The sequence below is a fragment of the Heterocephalus glaber genome, unplaced genomic scaffold, assembly GCF_053883595.1.
Source record: "Heterocephalus glaber isolate CG9 unplaced genomic scaffold, H.glaber_assembly_v1.0 deba00001538, whole genome shotgun sequence".
Taxonomy (NCBI): domain Eukaryota; kingdom Metazoa; phylum Chordata; class Mammalia; order Rodentia; family Bathyergidae; genus Heterocephalus; species Heterocephalus glaber.
The window spans coordinates 8,664,533-8,684,410 of record NW_028258333.1 but is presented as its reverse complement, the minus strand read 5'-3'; the positions used below and the strand labels follow the sequence as shown (position 1 = coordinate 8,684,410).

General features: G+C 33.7%; 1 protein-coding gene across 14 annotated transcripts in view; it reads left to right on the top strand.

The window, feature by feature from the left end:
- Cdh18 (cadherin 18) overlaps positions 1–19,878 on the top strand; it is a 924,665-nt gene that overhangs the window by 726,259 nt on the left and 178,528 nt on the right. The gene's annotated exons all lie outside the window — the stretch shown is intronic.

The window sequence follows — 19,878 nt, the reverse complement described above, 5'->3', positions numbered from 1 at the left end:
ATGAAAGACCTATGTTCACATGGGTACATATCAATATTCTTTGAACATGTGAATTACAGATTACCTTAAATTATATCATTAAATGAAGTGAATATTGAAAATGTGAGATATTAAAATAAGTAACATAATGAGGTCTAAAGAGAATATGTGACATATATTTTCATTCAATTTCAAAATCAATAATTGGAAAAATGTTTCTTAACTTAGTAGTCATTTTGTAAATTGGTAATTTTGATAGGGCATATACATATATACATAAGAGTTTGGAATCAGTTTAAAGCTTAAAATATTCATTAGTTGATAAATTGTTTATTTCACTCTGTTTTCTCAAAAATTAAGTTTGAATACTCTCAATTCTGATGTAGTTATATTTGAAACCAATTTGAAACTATATTTGCTTCAAATATATTAGAAATATATGTCTCATTTTCAATATATATTTTTTTAGAGGAAAGAAAGATAGCAAATGTTTTTATTGCCAAGTTCAGTATACATACATGCATTATAGTCATATAATCATATTTCTATATATAGCCATGTATTTATCAATGTGATATTCACTTAGTAGATTATTGCTAAAATATAGATATCATGTGTGGAATATATTTTTAACCGTATTATTTCTTATTATGCATATTATTAGTTAAAATATCTTTGTATGTGTGTCTGAGAGAGTGTTTGCATGCATGATTTATACTTGGTTTTTGTGTATGTACTTGGATATTTAGATTAGGCCTCTGAAGGCAAAGGCAACTATAATTTGGGCTTTAGTAGAAGCAAATGAACCAATAACAGTATATTTAAATAAAAGTTAATTTGAATACATGTAATTATTAAAGGTTAAGCAAGATCTATATTTACCAACAAAAATGTTTATCTCAAGGCCTGGGATTTAGCTCAGTGGTTTTGCCACCTGCTGTGCAAGCTCAAGGACCCGAGTTTGATCCCCGGTACCAAAAAAAAAAAAAAATGTTTATCTCAAACACAGTGCCTTACAGTTCCTTACTGAATTTCTGCATTATGAAACTGTAATATGAGTTTTTCTTTGCTCTTTTTTATAAGTGATATGATGTATTGAAAGAAATGTATGCCTCCATCTTGATATGTTTTAACATCTGTATTACACCAGCTAATTCATCATGGAAACTTATGGATATATATTCTATAGACTATGTCAATAAGGGAATAAAATGTTTCTAATGATCCTTAAATATGCAAATGTTTTAGATAGAGAGTTATTTGTAGAAAGTGTTAAGAGGGTTATAAAATAAAATACTCATTGTCTTCAAAGCAAAGACTATTTTGCAATTTGTGCTTAAAAACTCTATTACTATGCAATTAAACAGGCTCAGAACTAATGAATTTAGTTCAAATTGTGCTTTAAAATGGCTGGAATAAAATCCAAACAAACACTGAGAAACAATTAATTCCCTTGAATGTGATGTTATATAAGAAGTGTAGAATAGTAGTCAGTTATGAAGGTGTGTTTTAATAGCATCACTCAATTCCATCTTCATAATTGGAACGACTCCTTTTCCACAAATGTTCAAGTACTTTCATTGAAGATCAATTATAATAAAATTTTTATTCCAAAATGAAGTACAGTCTTGAGTTGCCTAAGACAAGTATTTATATTGTCTTCTTTCCTTAGTTAAAAAGGTACATTTTGGTATCCATTGTGATTTTATGATGATGAACTTCCAATGAGACCTTGTATTTCTATTATATAAATCATCAGTAGATTATTGTATTCAAAGAAATGAGACATGTTGCAGTTGAGTTACCATAGAATTTATTTAGTGTCTCAATTGTATATCCTGAAATCTCATTTATCAGTGTAGTAAAATACAAATCTTGTGAACAATTTATTGTCGTAAATAACTTTTGTCAAGATATCTATGACATGATGTTTTTCAGAGCATAAAAGATGAATAATTATTTAAAACCTTGTTTTAAACATTAATTACCTTTTTAAAAGTAGAGAGAATATGACAAGAAAATAGCAAAGAAACATACTATTTCTGGCCATGTTAGAGCAAAGAAAACATACCCAAGTAAAAAATAAAATTAATAATTAATAAAATAGCTAAAACCTGAGCAAGGTATTTTGAAGAAATACATATGCTGAATGGGAAACTCATGCTAAATGGTAAGAGAACCACATTCAAGAGAAATCTGAAAGGACTCTTGTTCATAACATGAGTCAAATGTCAAACCTACCTCAGTTAATATGTCAACTTCATTAAAAATTATCAATGTGTTCAAAATTTCTGTGTCTGTTTAGAGTACATGAAATTTCTTTCCAATGGTAACCAAAGAAATGGATAATCTAGTTGCTACACTAAGGAACTACTGTAGTTGATTTTACGTACCCCAAAACAGAGCCATAATTCCATTCAGTTTCATTCCAGCCACTCAAAACAAAATGGATGGATTACATAAGACTCCAGGGTGTAGTTTTAATTGGGAATGGAAAGTTATGGAATGGACATTACTTGATAGGCACTTGATAATTTTCTATCAGCTGTTTCATAGACACTAATACAGGACATGCTTTGTTTTATTTTTGGTACCTATATGTATGCCTGTATACTGAGTTCTGGTGGTCAGTTCAAGAAAACCGAAAACTTAAATGGAAACCTAAGATTAAGAAAAACAAAGACATGTGCTGGTTTACATAATCCTGGGTTAGCTTTATTTATGATTCTTTACATGGTAACAGTGGTGAATATCAGTTCACTGCTTAGCTCAGTCCTTAGAAAAGTGTTAAGTATCGAGTAAAGTATTCTCCCCTTCTTTCTTTAAGATTGACAAGACTTATCTAAATTACTGTATGATAGACAGTGATGAGACTATGAAATATTCTTTTCTGAAATAGAAGAAAAATAGTATTTTGTTTGGCATAATTTTAGTCCCAATACTCATAGATATGTTTTAAAAGTAGTATGTATCATTTATGATCATTTGTGCAGTAAATCTGTATTGCTCATATTTTTAGAAAAAGTTTACAAACATCATAATTAAGAGAAATAAACCATTAGAAAATTTTGTACTTCAAAGGAAGAAAACAGACAATGTAATGATTAACATTTTAATTCATAGTCCGGACTCAGAGTAGTTTCTGTAGAAGAGGAGGGATGGTGTTCTCTACTTGAAATAAATCATTAATATGCAGGTCTAGATTGACATCATGTTTCTACACAATAACTTTCCCTTAACATTTTGTAGTAGAAATCAATCAGCTATAAACATAACTCATTAATAAATCTCCACGAGCCTTTAATTGAAAGTACAGTTTTCAGCATTATTCTTCCTGTGTGCATAATGTAATTAAATCCACAAATACTGTCTTATATCTGTAACCTCCTCAAATTTCTTTAAACAAAGAGCATAGATACCAAATATAAGCAAGATTTCTATGAAAGTTTGTAGGAAGGCTATAAAGCACTCTTAAAAGTTCTAGAGATACCAGTATTAATTTTACAAAATTCTAGATGAAATTTAAGAATCATTTTCTGCTTCAAATTACTGTCTTATTAATAACTAAGAAGATTCCAGGACATGAAAAATTCCATTGAAAGTCTACACACAGAAAGAGCCAATGTGAGGACAGAATTTCAGATATTGAAGATAAGATTGCACTTAGTGACCAGAAAAAAAAATTGCTTCAAAATTATAAGGGAACATGAGAAATCAATCCAGCAGCTGCTAGATGATGCAAAGAAGAATAACATAAGACTTATTGGAGTCAATGAAGAAACAGGAGAGTGTGCAGATGACATAAAAAATCTCTTCACAGAAATAATGGCAGAAAACTTCCCAAGCAGGGGAAAAGAACTTGACATATGGATAAGTGAGGCATATAGAACTCCAAATACCCTTGATCAAACAAAAATCTACATATAGGCATATTATTGTTAAGATTCCAGAAACTCAATAGAAGAAAAAAGTTCTACAAGCAGTTAGAGAAAAGAAACAAATCACATACAAAGGAAAGCCCATCAGAATCACAGGAGACTTCTCAACATAAACCATCAAGGCAAGATGAGCTTGGAGTGATGTATTTCCTAAAAGAAAACAGCCTCCAACCCAGATTGATGTACCCTGCAAAACTATCTTTCAAAATTGATGGAGAAATAAGATACTTTCATGACAAAGAACACCTTAGGAACTTCATGAATACCAAACCATCACTCCAAAGAATTTGACACAATATTCTAGGAACAGACATTGAGGATCACAACCCCAGGAAGCAAAGCACAATGAACCCATCTGGCATGACAAGAAATTAAATATAAAGGGGGAGAACCCAACAAAAAGAAAAAGTCATGGCAATGACAAGTCAATATGTTTCAGTTATAACCATCAATGTTAATGGCCTCAATTCACCAATCAAAAGAAATAGACTGGCAGAATGGGTCAAGAAGCAAAATCCAACCATATGCTGCATACAAGAAACACACTTAATTCAAAAGGAAACTCATAGACTGAAAGTTAAAGGGTGGAAAACAATGCTCCATGTGACAGGAACCTGAAAAAAAGCAGGAGTAGCTATGCTCTTTGCAGATCAAGTAGATTTCAAACCAACACTGATTAAGAGAGATGAAGGAGGACACTACATCCTTGTAAAGGGAAGAATTCAACAGGAAGAGATGACAATCATAAATACCTATGCACCAAACACTAGTGCACCCAACTATATAAAACAAATACTAATGGATATGAAAAGTCATATATGCATGGACACAATTGTAGTGGGGGACCTCAACACCCCACTGTCACAAATAGATAGATCAACTAGAAAAAAAATAAGTAATGAATTACTAGAACTCAATTGAACTCTTGAACAAATGAACTTAACAGATGTTTACAGAGTCTTCCACCCCACAAAATCAGAATACACATTCTTCTCAACTGCACATGGATCATTCTCATAAATAGACCACATACTCACACGTAGAACATGTTTAAGTAAGTGCAAAGGAATTGAAGTTATCCCCTGTATATTATCAGACCATAGTGCAATGAAATTGGAGATCCATAGCAAAAGAATCTTGAAAAATTTCATAAACTCGTGGAAACTGAACAACACACTTCTGAATAACCAATGGGTCACAGAGGAAATTAAAGAAGAAATCAGACAGTTCCTTCAATTAAATGACAATGACAATACAACATATTGGAATCTATGGGACACAATGAAAGCAGTCTTACAAGGGAAATTCATAGCAGTGAATAAGCATATTAGGAAAACAGAATGAGCCCAATTAAACAACCTGATGCTGCACCTCAAGCTTCTAGAAAAAGAACAGCAGGACAACCTCAAAGCTCATACAAGGGAGGAAATTATCAAGATCAGAGGAGAAATCAATGCAATGGAGACTAAGAGAATGATACAAAAAAATCAATGAAGCCAAGAGTTTGTTCTTCAAAAGAATCAACAAAATTGACAAACCCTTAGCCATCCTTGCCAGAAAAAGGTAAGAAAAGGCCCAAATCCATGCAATTAGGAATGAAAAGGTTGAAATCACAACAGACCCAGCAGAAATCCAGAGGATCATCAGTACCTACTTCTAGAACCTATAGGCCAATAAGATGGACAACACAGAAGAAATGGACAGATTCCTAGATACATATGAATTATCAAAGTTGAATGAAGAAGACCTAAAATTTCTGAACAACCCAATATCAACCAATGAAATTGAAAACTTAACTAAAAACTTATCAACTAAGAAAAGCCCAGGCCCTGATAGCTTCATGCTGAATTCTACAAGACATTTAGAGAGGAACTACTGCTGCTACTGTTTAAACTCTTCAATGAAATTGAAAGGGAAGCAATACTCCCAAATTCATTCCTGGAAGCAAGCATCACCTTGATCCCCAAAGCAGAGAAAGACCCAACCGAAAAAGAAAACTATAGGCCAAACTCACTAATGAACACTGGCGCAAAAATCCTTAATAAGATACTGGCAAACAGAATGCAGAGCATCATCAAGAAGAACATACACCCTGATCAAGTGACATTCATCCCAGGGATGCAGGGATGGTTCAATATATGAAAATCAATCAATGTAATACACTATATCAGTAGAGCCAAGGACAAAAACCATATGATTATCTCCATAGATGCAGAAAAAGAATTTGACAAAATCCAACATGCATTTACGATAAAAACCCTACAAAAATTGGAATAGATGGTGTCTACCTCAAACTGACAGAAGCCATCTATGAAAAACTTAACAGCCAATATCATACTAAATGGTCAAAACCTGAAATCCTTCACTCTAAAATCAGGAACAAGACAAGGATGTCCATTATCACCACTCTTGTTCAATATTGTTCTGGAAACATTAGCCATGGCAATTAGACAAGAGAAAGAAATAAAAGGAATAAAGATAGGAAATGAAGAAGTTTAATTGTCATTATTTGCAGATGACATGATACTCTATATAGAAGACCCCAAGAACTCCACCAAAAGTCTTCTAGACTTAATAACTTATTTCAGTAAATTAGCTGGTTACAAGGCCAACACACAAAAATCAACAGCTTTCCTCTACACGAATGACAGACTCACTGAGAGAGAAATAGGGCCAATAATTCATTTCACAATAACATCCAAAAAACTGAAATATCTAGGAATCAACCTAATGAAAGAAATCAAAGACCTCTTCTCTGAAAACTATGGCACTCTAAAAAGAGAGATTGAAGATGATATCAGAAAATGGACAGACATCACCTGCTCCTGGGTAGGAAGGGTTAATATAGTGAAAATGGCTATACTTCCAAAACTTCTATATAGATTTAATGCAATTCCAATTGAGATCCCAGCAGCATACTTCATAGACCTTGAGAAAACAATCCAAAAATTCATTTGGAACAAGAAGAGATCCAGAATAGCAAAAGCAATTCTATGTAACAGAGACATGGCAGGGGGTATCACAATCCACAACTTGCAACTATACTGCAAATGTACTGTAATAAAAACAGCATGGTACTGGCAAAGAAACAGGCTTGAGGACCAGTGGAACAGATTAGAAGATGCAGAACCAATGCCAGACACACTCGGCCATCTCATGTTCGATAAAGGAGCCAAACACCCTCATTGGATGAAAGATAGCCTCTTTAATAAATGGTGCTGGGAAAATTGGGCTTCAACTTGCCAAAGATTAAAACTAGACCTGTATCTCTCACCATGCACTAAACTAAAATCAAAATGGATTAAAGATCTAAATATTAAAATAGAAACTCTGAACCAGTTGGAACAACGGTTAGGTAGAACACTTGAAGACATTGGTGTAGGAAAAGATTTTATGAACAAAACATCAGTTGCCCATGAACTAGCACAAACAATCAACAAGTGGGATCTCTTCTTATGAAAAGGCTTCTGGACAGCAAGAGAAACTACCAGCAGTGTGAAGAGATAACCTATAATGTGGGAAAAAAATCTTCACCTGCTCTTCCTCAGACAAAGGTCTACTATTTTGAATCTATAAAGAACTTAAAAAGATCAGACCTCCCAAATTTAAAGACCCAATCCGAAAATGGGCATCTGAAATAAACAGACATTTCTCAGAAAAAGAAGTAGAAATAGCAAATAAATACATGAAAAAATGTTCAACATCACTGGTCATTCGAGAGATGCAAATGAAAACAACGCTGAGATTCCACTTCACTCCAGAAAGAACGCCTACTATCATGAAATCAACCAATAACAAATGCTGGTTGGGCTGTGAGGAAAGAGGAACCCTGCTCGACTGCTGGTGGGAGTGTAGACTGGTGCAAGCCCTGTGGAAATTAGTATGGAGATACCTTAAAGAACTAGGACTGGAAATCTCATTTGACTTCACTATTCCACTGCTGGGGATCTTCCCCAAAGAATTAAAAGATTCATACCACAGTGATATATGTGCACCCATGTTCATAGCAGCACAGTTTGTCATAGCTAAAACTTGGAAACAGCCCACAGCCCCATCAACTGAAGTCTGGATCAAGAAAATGTGGGGTTTTTTTTAATAAAATGGAGTACTACTCAGCCATAAAAAATGAGAAATTAGAGACATTTATAGCTAAGTGGATGCACATTGAGGCAATATTCTTAAGTGAAATAAATAGGACACACATGTGAAAATACAGAATAGTTTTTCTGGTGTGAGAAACTGAAAGTGTAAATAAGGACTAAATGTATAATAGGTAATGTGAAATAGGAAGAAAAGGGGCAAAGGGGAAGGAAGTGGGAGGGCTAGGGGAAAGGATAGAAAGAAGTGGGATTAATACGAGAAAATGGAAAAATAGGAACAAAATCTTTGTAAATAGGGAGGAATGGAGGGATTGAAGGGAGGGCTGGGCAAGGGTGAAAAACAAGAACCAAGAGAGACTATGTAAAGGTGCAAATTTCCAATGATGAATGTCATTATATTGTATACCTAAAATGTACCAATGATTAGAATGAATAATCGATAATGTAAAATGGGAAGAAAGGGTCCAAAGGGGTAGGGGTATTGGAAGAGGCAGGGGAAAGGAAAGAAGGGAAAGGAAAAATCTGGAGAAATGGAAAAAATGGAAATAAAGTCTTTGTAAATAGGGAAGGGAGGGCTAGGAATGGGGAAAAAACAAGAACCAAGATACATTATGTAAAGGTACAATTCCCAATGAGAAATGTAATTGTGTTTTATACCTAAAATGTACCAATAAAAGAATTTAATAAAGTAAAAAAAAAAAACACCTAAGAAAGTGCTCAGAAACACACACACACACTGTAGAGATTATGGCAAAGGAAATGGGGGCCAACAGAAAAAACAATAACTGAGAAGAGTAAATATTTACATAACGGTCCCTGACATCTGTAACAGTTAAAGAGGATTGGGTAAAAGATACTTTATTAGATTACATTCTTTGTAGTCCATCTCTGACAAATAAGAGGAAGGAGGAGGAGGAGGAGGAGGAGCAGGAGGAGGAGGAGGAGGAGGAGGAGGAGGAGGAGGAGGAGGAGGAGAAGAAGAAGAAGAAGAAGAAGAAGAAGAGGATGAAGAAGAAGAAGATGAAGAAGAGGAGGAAGAGGAAAAGGAGGAGGAAGAAGAAGAGGAAGAAGAGGAAGAAGAAGAAGGAGGAGGAGGAGGAGGAGGAGAAGGAGAAAAATAATATTAGGGACACTAACACTTGATTGCAGCAATAATTACAGGTACATTTTAAAATGATTTTCATATAATTAACATGCAATGAATCAGCAACCCTCAAATCTGAAAAAAAATCTGCTTCTCTTATAGAAAAATGGAATATATGAGGTAAAAATTGTGGCATATTGTCAATTTACAAATTCATCTGACTTTAATTTCTTTTGACAAAAATTATGAAATAGTGTTTTCCAAACTGTAGTAGAATGATCAACACAAGAATCAATCCATCACATACAGCATTTAAGGAACAGTTATGGAACTCCAGTAGACATTAGTGATGTTCTACTCAGTATGAATTTCTCATTTTGCCAATTCTATCATTATTCTGATATTTCTCAGAGCAACAGTGTACAAAATTAAAAACAAGATTTTCCAAGTAAAACCACTTGACTGTTTTAGTAATAATTTTGATCTCTTTATTTAGAGGTCAGTTCTCTTTCTGGGTTTACTATCTTCTAGATTTAAACACATGTAGTTACTGGAAGAACAGCAGCCCTGTTATAATCACATGACAACAAGCAAAAACAGAGAAAGCGGCTTGCAGGTTCTTGAGGGAAGGATCTCACTGAAGTTACTTTGGTTCAGTTAATTTTATTTAGACCCACAGTGCTGATACCCAGGACTTCTGTGGAACATACTTTGCAGACTGAAGAAAAAATTCGTTTCTCCCATTCCAAAATCCACTGAACAGTGTAAGCATGCTGGTCTCTCTAAATTAGTAATCAGTGTAGAGTTTCAGTACCACCACTAAACTAGAAATTATCTTGCACACTGGTTAAATATAAAAAATACTGTTTGTTGATGTTTGGAGAAGTCAAAAGAGGCTGAAACAAAATTTGTTATTTTTGTGAAAATACATATAACAAATAAATTTATTCTCATCATGAATTAGGAAAGTACTTTATGGGTACTATTAATGTCAGATTACTCCCCTACTCAGCAGCAAAGACATCACTGTCTCTAGTGACAGGAGCATACTAGATATCAAATATAATTCCAATAATTTTAATGAAATGAGATTATGGGTCAGACTGGTGCTCTATACTAGTGAGACTGTCCACTGTAACTGTAGATAGGGCCATTAAAATGGAATGAGAATGAAATGTACACAAATAAATTTTATGTTAAGTAAATCAAAAGTAAACAAAGCTTTAAGCAAACAAAATAATGAAAGAAATTGAATCTAATTTTTCAAACATATCAGCTATTTGTCACAATTTAAAGTTATTACCAAAAGTTCAAAAATCATCTGATTTACTCTAAAATGGTAGTGATATCTTTACACATTGAAATGGAAAATTGATGTGGATCAATTATAGTATATTTTATATAATTTGTTCCTTGCAAAAAATAAATTCACATCTTCTTTTATGATTTCACTAATCCTTCCTACATCCCAATATCATTTTGAAAAAAACATCACGGATTATTGTATTAGCATCACACATCTTCAGTTGTTAGACCGGCAAATATAGTAGCTGCTTGAGTATTGTTGAATATTGAATTGATGATGACAAGAAATACTGCATTTGTTTCTTATAGCTTTCTAACCTGATTACACATAATTCATAGAAATCAATCACCAAGTAATTTACTCTTCCTGCTCCATTCCTTTAAATTTATTCTAAGAGTACATTTCTTTCCCTGACCCAGGATGAAATGAGCTCTTATCCCATTGACTTGTTAGAATCTTCTCTAACTAAATATTAGGTATTTGATATTCATTTGTTTTCACCATTGTCAAATCTCTCACCAACCTTTGTTATTCAACCAAGCATTTTTTTCCCATTATTTTTCCACTTAGTAGAATATTCCTCTTCCTGGTTCATCCTTCTCAGACACATTTCTACTTCTTTGGTGGATACCTTAGATTCTTAGAGCTACTCTCTGACCCTTGAGTGACTTGTTGATATTTCTTATAAAACACAGCTGTGCTGTTTTTACTCATGTTATTTCCTCTTTGCTTTGAGGGCTTCTTAGTGCATGAACACTTCCCCGTGAGCCTTGCCCTGCACACAGGGCCAGAGAGCACCTTGCACACACAAACATGTGCCCAGTATTCTTATGGCAGGAATATATCATCTGGCTCTGATTTCAATATTTAGTTTATGAATGTTCCATAGAAAGAAAGACATAATCATTAAGGATTTTCTTTTTTTTTCTAAAATAAATTAGTGTTACCTTTATCCTACTCTAAAACCTGCTTCATCTCGGGTTTTCTGTAAACATCTATTTTTGCTTATTTCTTTCAGTCCTGTAATCTTCAATTTTAGGATATTTCTCAGTTGATGGCCGAAAAATAAGTATTTGACAACTTTTAGAAAGCTTAATATTTGGGGCATCATAATAAGTGAAATTGCTAAGTTACTAGGTGACAAGCAAAGCTATTGTTAAAAAAACATTTTGGGTTATATGTATGTAATTGAAAAATAATTCCTAAAATGAAAACTCACTGATATTTTCTTTACTCACTTTTGTATCTTCCATAATGACTAGTGCTTTGTTTGGCATGTAGAAGATAATAACATTTATTTTCCAGAAACAGAATATCTTTTAGTAAGTATGTTTTTTTCAAAATAGAATGTTTCTAATATTAATGCTTATATTGTATTACTATCATGTTTACTTCATTTTTCAAAGTTTTTAAGTCTTTCACATATGGAATTTAGACAAGCTGAATAAGTAAAGGGGAAAAAATTATGACTTTCCAAAGACTTTTCTCCATTCTTTTAAAAATCTCTGACCCACATTCCCTTTTCTTTGGTCTTACATTTCTGATATCCACCTTCTAGGGGACAGACTTTTTCTTTAAAATCCAAAGAAATGACCCAAATCATACCCCATGCAGTGTGGAAAGAAATGTCCTTAGCCCCTGATATTCTGAAGATTCTGGATCTGGAAAGGAAGCCTGAACCCAGTTTCTGGATCCTAACTCCCATTTCTGGCTTTAAAGGCTTCTTCTCTACACTTCTGGACAGAAGCCACTTCTGCTGTGTATCAAACGCTGCTAACTTAGGACTTCTTCCGGAACCAGACCGTTTTCTAAAGACTGAGGGAATAGTGGAACCAACTGAGCACCCAAAAAGAAATCAACCAAAAACCAACATTAAATAACCCCAAATACTCCTATCTCTGTCACAGGAGATTAAATTGTTATAACTATTGCATGATGTTCCATTTCTCTCGTTCTTTGGGCCACAATTTCTTGTCTCTGTTTTTTCAGTGACTTCAAGAATATTCCATAAAGATTGAGTTATTAACATCAGAAGGATTTTCGTTCTTACTTTTGTTACCTGACAGGTAGGAGAGGGCTTCATTCTTCCTCCGAGACAATTAGAGTTGGCATATGTTCCTGGCAGAGGAATTGTTCTGACCTCACAGCCCTCTTTGACCTCAGGTCCTTTAAAAACATATATATCTTTCACTTTGCTAACTAGAAATTCCTCCACAGATACAAGGCTTAAAATTTGAATATTACAGCCACACTTCTCATCCTTTCCCTGCACCAACAGCATGAGTAATCATTTCTTATTTTTTAGAAAAATGTATTGATGCTATCCACCATTTTTCTCCTTTGTGGTTTTGACCCTTCTTATTTTCTTCCTCATTTTTTTCTGTTCATTTTGTTTTAGAAGGGCAAATATATGTGTGAGGATGTAACTCACTAGAAAGCTCTTGTTTGGTGTGTGTGAGACCCTGGAATTGAACCCCAGAACTGCAACAGATTTCCTAGTTATTCCTCTGAATATGACAATAATCAGGGACATTTATGCTGCTAATTGGAAGGCAGCTTAAGGTAGAGAGAGGACCCATGGAATAGTCTTGGGGTTTTTTTTTGTTTGTTTGGTTGGTTTTTTTTTGGTACCGAGGATCTAACTCAAGTCCTTGTGCTTGCGCAGCAGGCGGCGAAGCCACTGAGCTAATCCCCCCCCCCCCCCCATGGACTAGTCTTGTGAGAAAAAATAAATATCTTTCCGGACTAGGAATGTTCAACCACACAAATTCACGTATAGGCTGGGAGTCCCCTGAAATTTACTAACAAGCATTATTTGTTAACAGCATTCCCACACTTACGAAAGACCTGCAGGAGAATATTATTCTTCTTTTGCGAATAATTCATCCGAAGCAGGAGTAGCTTATAGGTAAGAAATGAGGGCTTTCTGATCCCAAACCTTCTCTGTAGGATATTGTACCTCAAACATCAGAAAATTAAAGAAAAAGGAAATACCTTGTAAACAGCTTTTAAACACCATATTGTCCATGTGTATTTATCTATCAAAAAGCTACATCATATATACATCACCCTAATAACACAGTCATGACACTCAAATTGGCATTTGTTCCTCATTCTTGAAACACTTATTCATGTTTATATTATTTGAACAAATGTTTTCGATGCCTTATATGTGGCATTTTCTCTGCAAGCTGAGCATTTTGGGTGCTGTTTTACTGTCACAGCACTCGCATACTCAAAATACTCAGTTTCCTCTAATATCGTCACTTGAAGAGAAATGGAGCAACAGCATTATGGCTGTCAAAATGGTTCATTGTTTTTCACATTCCCTTCAGTCCTGCCAAACACTCATGAGTGCCTCGCTCCAGGTGACTGCTTGATTGACTACAAGAGGGAGCTGATTGATTGTGATGGCAAACCCAAAGGAACAGTCTCTTTTTTAAGGCATTTGCTTTCCTGGGTACACATAAATACAGTAAATAATCTTGACTCCTAGGCTTCTTCAAGTTTACTTACAGGAGACAAAGTAGAACTCTTAGTGCGCCCCAATTTTATTTTAATTGTTTTTCATTCACCATTTCTTAATATGTAACATTTGTAATGTAGGGGATTTGTAATGTAGCTGTCGTTATCAATGTTTTGCCTCAGGATATTTTCAGTATTCATATTTGAAGCATATCATCTTCACCCTAATACAAATAGGAATTCTCAGTGGACCAGAGAAGTTATTGGAGAGTGGGCGTAGAGACTGGCATACTCGGAGAAGTAATTTATTGAAAAGTGTAGTTAAGGCTTTAATTTTTCTTTCAATCCATTTTGTTATTTCTTTTCCAATCAGTTATCATGATATATTATGACTACCTGCCTGGACTTGTGGTAACTAAATTGATGTAAAAACGGATCGGGGCTTAGTGGAAGGAGTGAATGGTTGTTACTTATGAAAGTTATTCTTTCTTTGTGAGTGACAAAGCGACCTGCAAAATAACAAAGTGAACAACTACTCTACATGATTACTGTGGAGATTACTCATAATATATTCAAAGTACATGGGGGGATAACCCTGATTTTTTTTTGATAGTATGTATTCACTTTCATCGATGTTTTTTCTTTATATTTCTATATTATTGATATAAATAAATTAGTATTTTTTGACAGTAAAGCTATTTTCTCTTTGTTTATCCATACCTTCTAACCTATAAAAATACCTTACGATAAGTGAATGAAAAGTATCTGTTGATATCTTATGTTGTTTTTATCACAATAGAAATGAATGGAAGGGCCTGGGATTTAGCTCAGTGGTTCCAACTCCTACCTCAAAACCACAAGGTCCCGAGTTCAATCCCCGGTACAAAAAAAAAAAAAGAAGAATGGAAAATGTTCATTGCTTTACATTTCCATTGCTTTTATATCTCTCTAAATTGTTTATTTTCTTTGATATGATTTTCCAGTTGTTTTCATGTATGCCACTGAACATGACAGTAGTGTTTGCTTCATGGAAGCAGTGCCTATTCTCAGAAAAATGAGTACACTTTGGTTTTGAACTTTTGTTATAGAATAATTTGCACAGAACCTATTTCAAAGCAAAGTAAGTTTTATATAGTGAGATGATGACAACTTTGTACAAATAATTGAGTCTTTACCTTCACAAGGTAAAACAGAACAGAAACCTTTTCAGGAAGAAAGTTAGAAAAGTCTATTAAAGGGATATCCTGATCAAACTGAATATGCAAAATACATTTCATATTAGTTTAGCCTGCTAAGCAAGATATCATAGATTGTGTGACTTAACAAACATTTTATTTTTCTGTAGCAATGGAGTTTAGAATATCTGAGATCAAAGGACCAACATGGTAAGATTACAGTTAGGGGTCTCTTCCAGCTATAGTACATGTATGGCCACCTAAGGGGGGCTTAGACAAATGGACAGACAGACAGAGGATGAGGGGAAGGAAGAGCGAGAGGGAGGGAAGGAGGGAGGGAGAGAGAGAAAGAGAGAGAAAGAGAATGAATTTTTGTCTCTTTTATTAAGCTCACTAGTCTCATTCATGAGGGGTTGACCCTCATTGATAAGTTTCCTCCAAAAGGGCTCATCTTCAAATACGATTGCATTGGGGATTAGAATTTAAACAAAAATTTGGGGAAGACATAAACACTCAATATACACTAGCTACAAAGATGTGTCTTCAGAATATGGATTGTGCTTTGTACTTAAAGAATATGAAGACAGATTCTGTATACTACCTGGATCCTGACCTCACCTTTTAATTAGAGTTTGGAAATATTATTTAACTTTGTACAGATTCAATATTAGTCATTGGACAATATTTAATAAGACATTATGAACAAGCACACAGAACTCAATGAAAATATGAGTGTAGTAATTGAGCATGGATACACATATAATCATTGTGTATGCTTGTGCTTAGATGTGCAGGGAATATATGCTGAATTAACCTTTCAAATAAAATTGTGAGCAATTACATCTGTTTAAAGTAGGAAAAAAATCATGATCATACTGGAATATAACAATATTTCAGGGCCAAGGAAACATTAATGAGGGCATAGCTGTGCTCTACTCTGCTATTGTAGAGAAGGAGGCCTTAGTTGTAATTTGATCCTGTAAAGAAGTGAAACAGATGACACAAGATTCCTAAGAAATATTAGTTAAGGAAAACATCATTATCTTATGTTGACAACACACTCAACCCTTAAACACACTACAAATAAAATTAAGGATTTTCATCATTGCTTAAATCTGAAAAAAATAATGTCCATTGTGATCTCTTCAAGATATATCAACTTTAAAACATAATGCAGCTATTGATTGATTGATTTTTGAGATGGTATCTCATCATCTCAGCTAACCATGAATTTACTAGCCGAGGCTGACTTTAAACTCATATCATGTCGACTCTACTGTGTCAGCCTCCCAAGTCCTGGGGTATACCACAAAGCACTATGCCTTGCTAGAAACCTGTACATTTGGAAGGGACAGTCTCTCTCATCATCTCACCATCCATCCCTCTCTTTCCAAATGTGTTATTCATATAGATGTATTACATATCCATATGTAAATTGCCACACATGCACTTAATCTGAAGTTGAGAAATTTTACCATTAAATTATCTTACAAATTTCTCAATTGCCTGCCATGGAAGGAAGAGCCCATATTCATTTCCATAAGATATCACGGACTAAGAGATCTGTACCTGGTGACAGGAGAAACTGCTATCGTGACCTGGGTCCGTGTTCACTTAGTGAAGGCAAAGCAACCCCATGAATACATTGGGTGATTTACTCTACATCCTGTCTCTGGGAACTGGTAGGATCTAATGCAGGTTGTCCACATGACTTGTTATGTAACCTTGAAAAACCCTTCTAACACTGTGCCCATTGTAGAGGCCATTAGAATGGAAGGGTTTTAATTTTCCTCCTTGTAGTCTGAAAAGAAAATCTTTATGTACTTCTATTCTAAAGGTATTGAACTTTGCTTATTATATTGTCTTTCTTTGTTCAAATATCAAGCTTTTATTTCTCAAAAGTAGTCCATCTTTGGTCAAATATCCTTCTGATGATTTTCTCTAATGTGAGATCAGGGTTTGTGCATAAACCTTGCATAATGCAATTTGTGTTTTTACAATTTTACTACTGCCTTTCAGAGTAAAATGGAATACTTTAAATCACACATTAAGGGTTCAAATATAAACCTATTATTCTAATCAATACTCCTAATATAAAAATAAATACATATTTATCATAAAATTTGTGTGAAAAGTAAATTTAAATAATGAATCCATTTTGTATAATTTTATTATTATAAATTAAATGAAATATTTAATTGAAATTGATCTATGGCTAATTTTCATTTCAAATAAACTACATATTTTAATTCCATTTTGGATTTGAAATGTCCAAGAAGCACCTACAGCATCTGCTAAGTAGTGAGATATATGTTGACAGTGGGCTATATTTTTAGAATGAAAACATAGCGTAGGAGAAATATACTATACCACTGGACATTTTAAAAAATAATCATTACATTACATATGTCAATTGACAGCTCCAGGCTTTTTCTAAAACTCATATATAAGAAAATCCATTCATACTAAGTGAAGTTTAAACCAACTCCTTCATTCAGACAATATTTGCTGCTTATCTGCAATTTATAAGGCACTGTTCAGTGTTACATAATATTGAGTTAATGGAATAAAATAAGTGGGTACATTGCTGGCAGAATCTTCTGAGAATTTTTAAATTGGCCATGAAACAAATAATTTTCAAGCTGACATAAAGTTATTCCAGGTAAGGATGTCTATCTTTCTCTAATAGAATAGGAAAAATGTGTTTGATCTTATTAGAAGACAGATTTTATAAATGTCAAATGCTTTCACAGTCTTATTACAAAAAAACGGGTGGTTCCTGTGATCTCTTCATAGCTGATAAATCATGTCCTCAACAAAAAATCAACTAACCATATTTTTAGTTGGGACTGCATGGCTAAAAATGTAGCCTTCTCTTTCACTGAAGTTTATACTGCTAACTTGTTATCCCCATAAAACATGTTTGTCAGCAAAGTTTTCTGACACTCGTATCTTCTTCTAAATTTGTTATGAGTATATTTTTAATCTTCAAATCAAAATACCAGTTATAAAAACATTTGTGAATTTTTATTTTCATAAAAATATTTAACAAGTTGAAAAAATAAATTTAAGCTCATCATTTAATTAATTAAATTATCTGAAATTTTGATTCCATAGCCTCTTTAAAGCATTTTTTTTTTTTTTTGGTACCGGGGATCGAACTCGAGTCCTTGCACTTGCACAGCAAGCAGAAAAACCACTGAGCTAAATCCCCAGCCCTAGATCACTACAATAAAATAGAGTTCCAGGTCCACAAAAGACATTACATGGTATAAGGAATGTCGTTATCCCCAAGAAGTAATCTATCATGTTTCACTGCAATGCTCATAAATAGATTTAGTTACTTGATTTTTGAAATCCATGAAATATATCAATTGTTGGGCAACCTAACAATTGTTTTGCTTTGATTATTAAATATTTCTTTAGATGAGGCCATTTTAGAAAGACATTGATTGGGAAAAAAAATCTCAATTCCACTTAAGTTTGATTAAAATTTGCTCTCAGATTTCTAAATTAAAAGGATAGTTATTGAATGAAATATAGAAATTCAGACAATGATCTGTACAACAAGAAAATTTTTCCTAGTGGGTGCTCTTTTGGAAGTAGAAGCCCATGGAAAAACCCTGGATGCAAATTTAGATGCCTTTTTATTCTTGCTGTTCTGGATTGAACACTCCCCACATGGCCCAATTAAGTAAACTCATAACTCTGTGCTTCTGTTTCCTCTCCTACAAAATAAGAACTAGACTTCCTGTTCAATGTACAAAACAAAACAAAACAAAATCTGCCTTAATTTCCTAACAGGACATTTACAATTATTTAAAAACATACATATAAACACACATATGCAAATACATACACACAAAAACACTCCACATAAAACAGTACATTCATATTATTTTGTAATTTAATTGTATAAAAGGTTATAATGTAAACAATGAGTAGATTAAGTGGTGAAATATATCATCTTATTTGACAATAGGAAAACAGAGCAGTACAGTCAACCCTATTTTTACTTCTAGATTTGAAGTAGCTTCCAATATTTTTATGGATGTTGAAGAGAAATGTACCCTATAAATTAATCATTCCCTTCATTGCAAAGATGAAGTTTAGGTTTTGGCTGTGGCAGTAGTCATAGGTTTCTAGACATGTGTGTAGTAAGTTCTGATTGAGCTCTAAAAGTTGTCAACAGTGACAACTCACACAGCTACGACATATTCTTGATTACAGCCCATGGGAAGCTGAATGCAATGTGGAAATGTATGTAAAGAACATGTCTGTGTGTCATTGATAGTGGACTTTGGAAATATAATTATGTTTTTCATGATTATTTTTATACCTGATTTTGAGGTGAAAAAATACTTGTTTAGGGTTTAAATATGTTCTAAATTTTACAAGGGGTACATGGACTTTTTGATGTTGTTGTTGTTTAGCTGATCACTAGTCATTCTCTTATTCTTTTTCTGAGTAATGAGTTGAAGTTTAATATTCAAGAGCAATATATCCTTAGATTTCACAATGTAGCAGTATTTTAAATTCTCTTTTGGAGCAATGATGAAACATAATCACAATTTATGACTCTTATGTGTACTTGTCTAATAAACAAGTCATTAGTTTTGAGACAGAAATTCAATAGAGAAAAGAATAATTATGGATTTATAGTTCCAGCAAGTCATTCCATTGTTTTCTGGGCACACAGAGACCTGTAGCTACAATTCTTTTTCCTGTTTTCCCTTTTACATACAGAGATCCCCACTCATTGCAAATAATTGTGCAACAGGAAAAGGAGGTTTTGTGTTCTCTCCTAAGTAATCAGAGGAGTAGAAGTCTT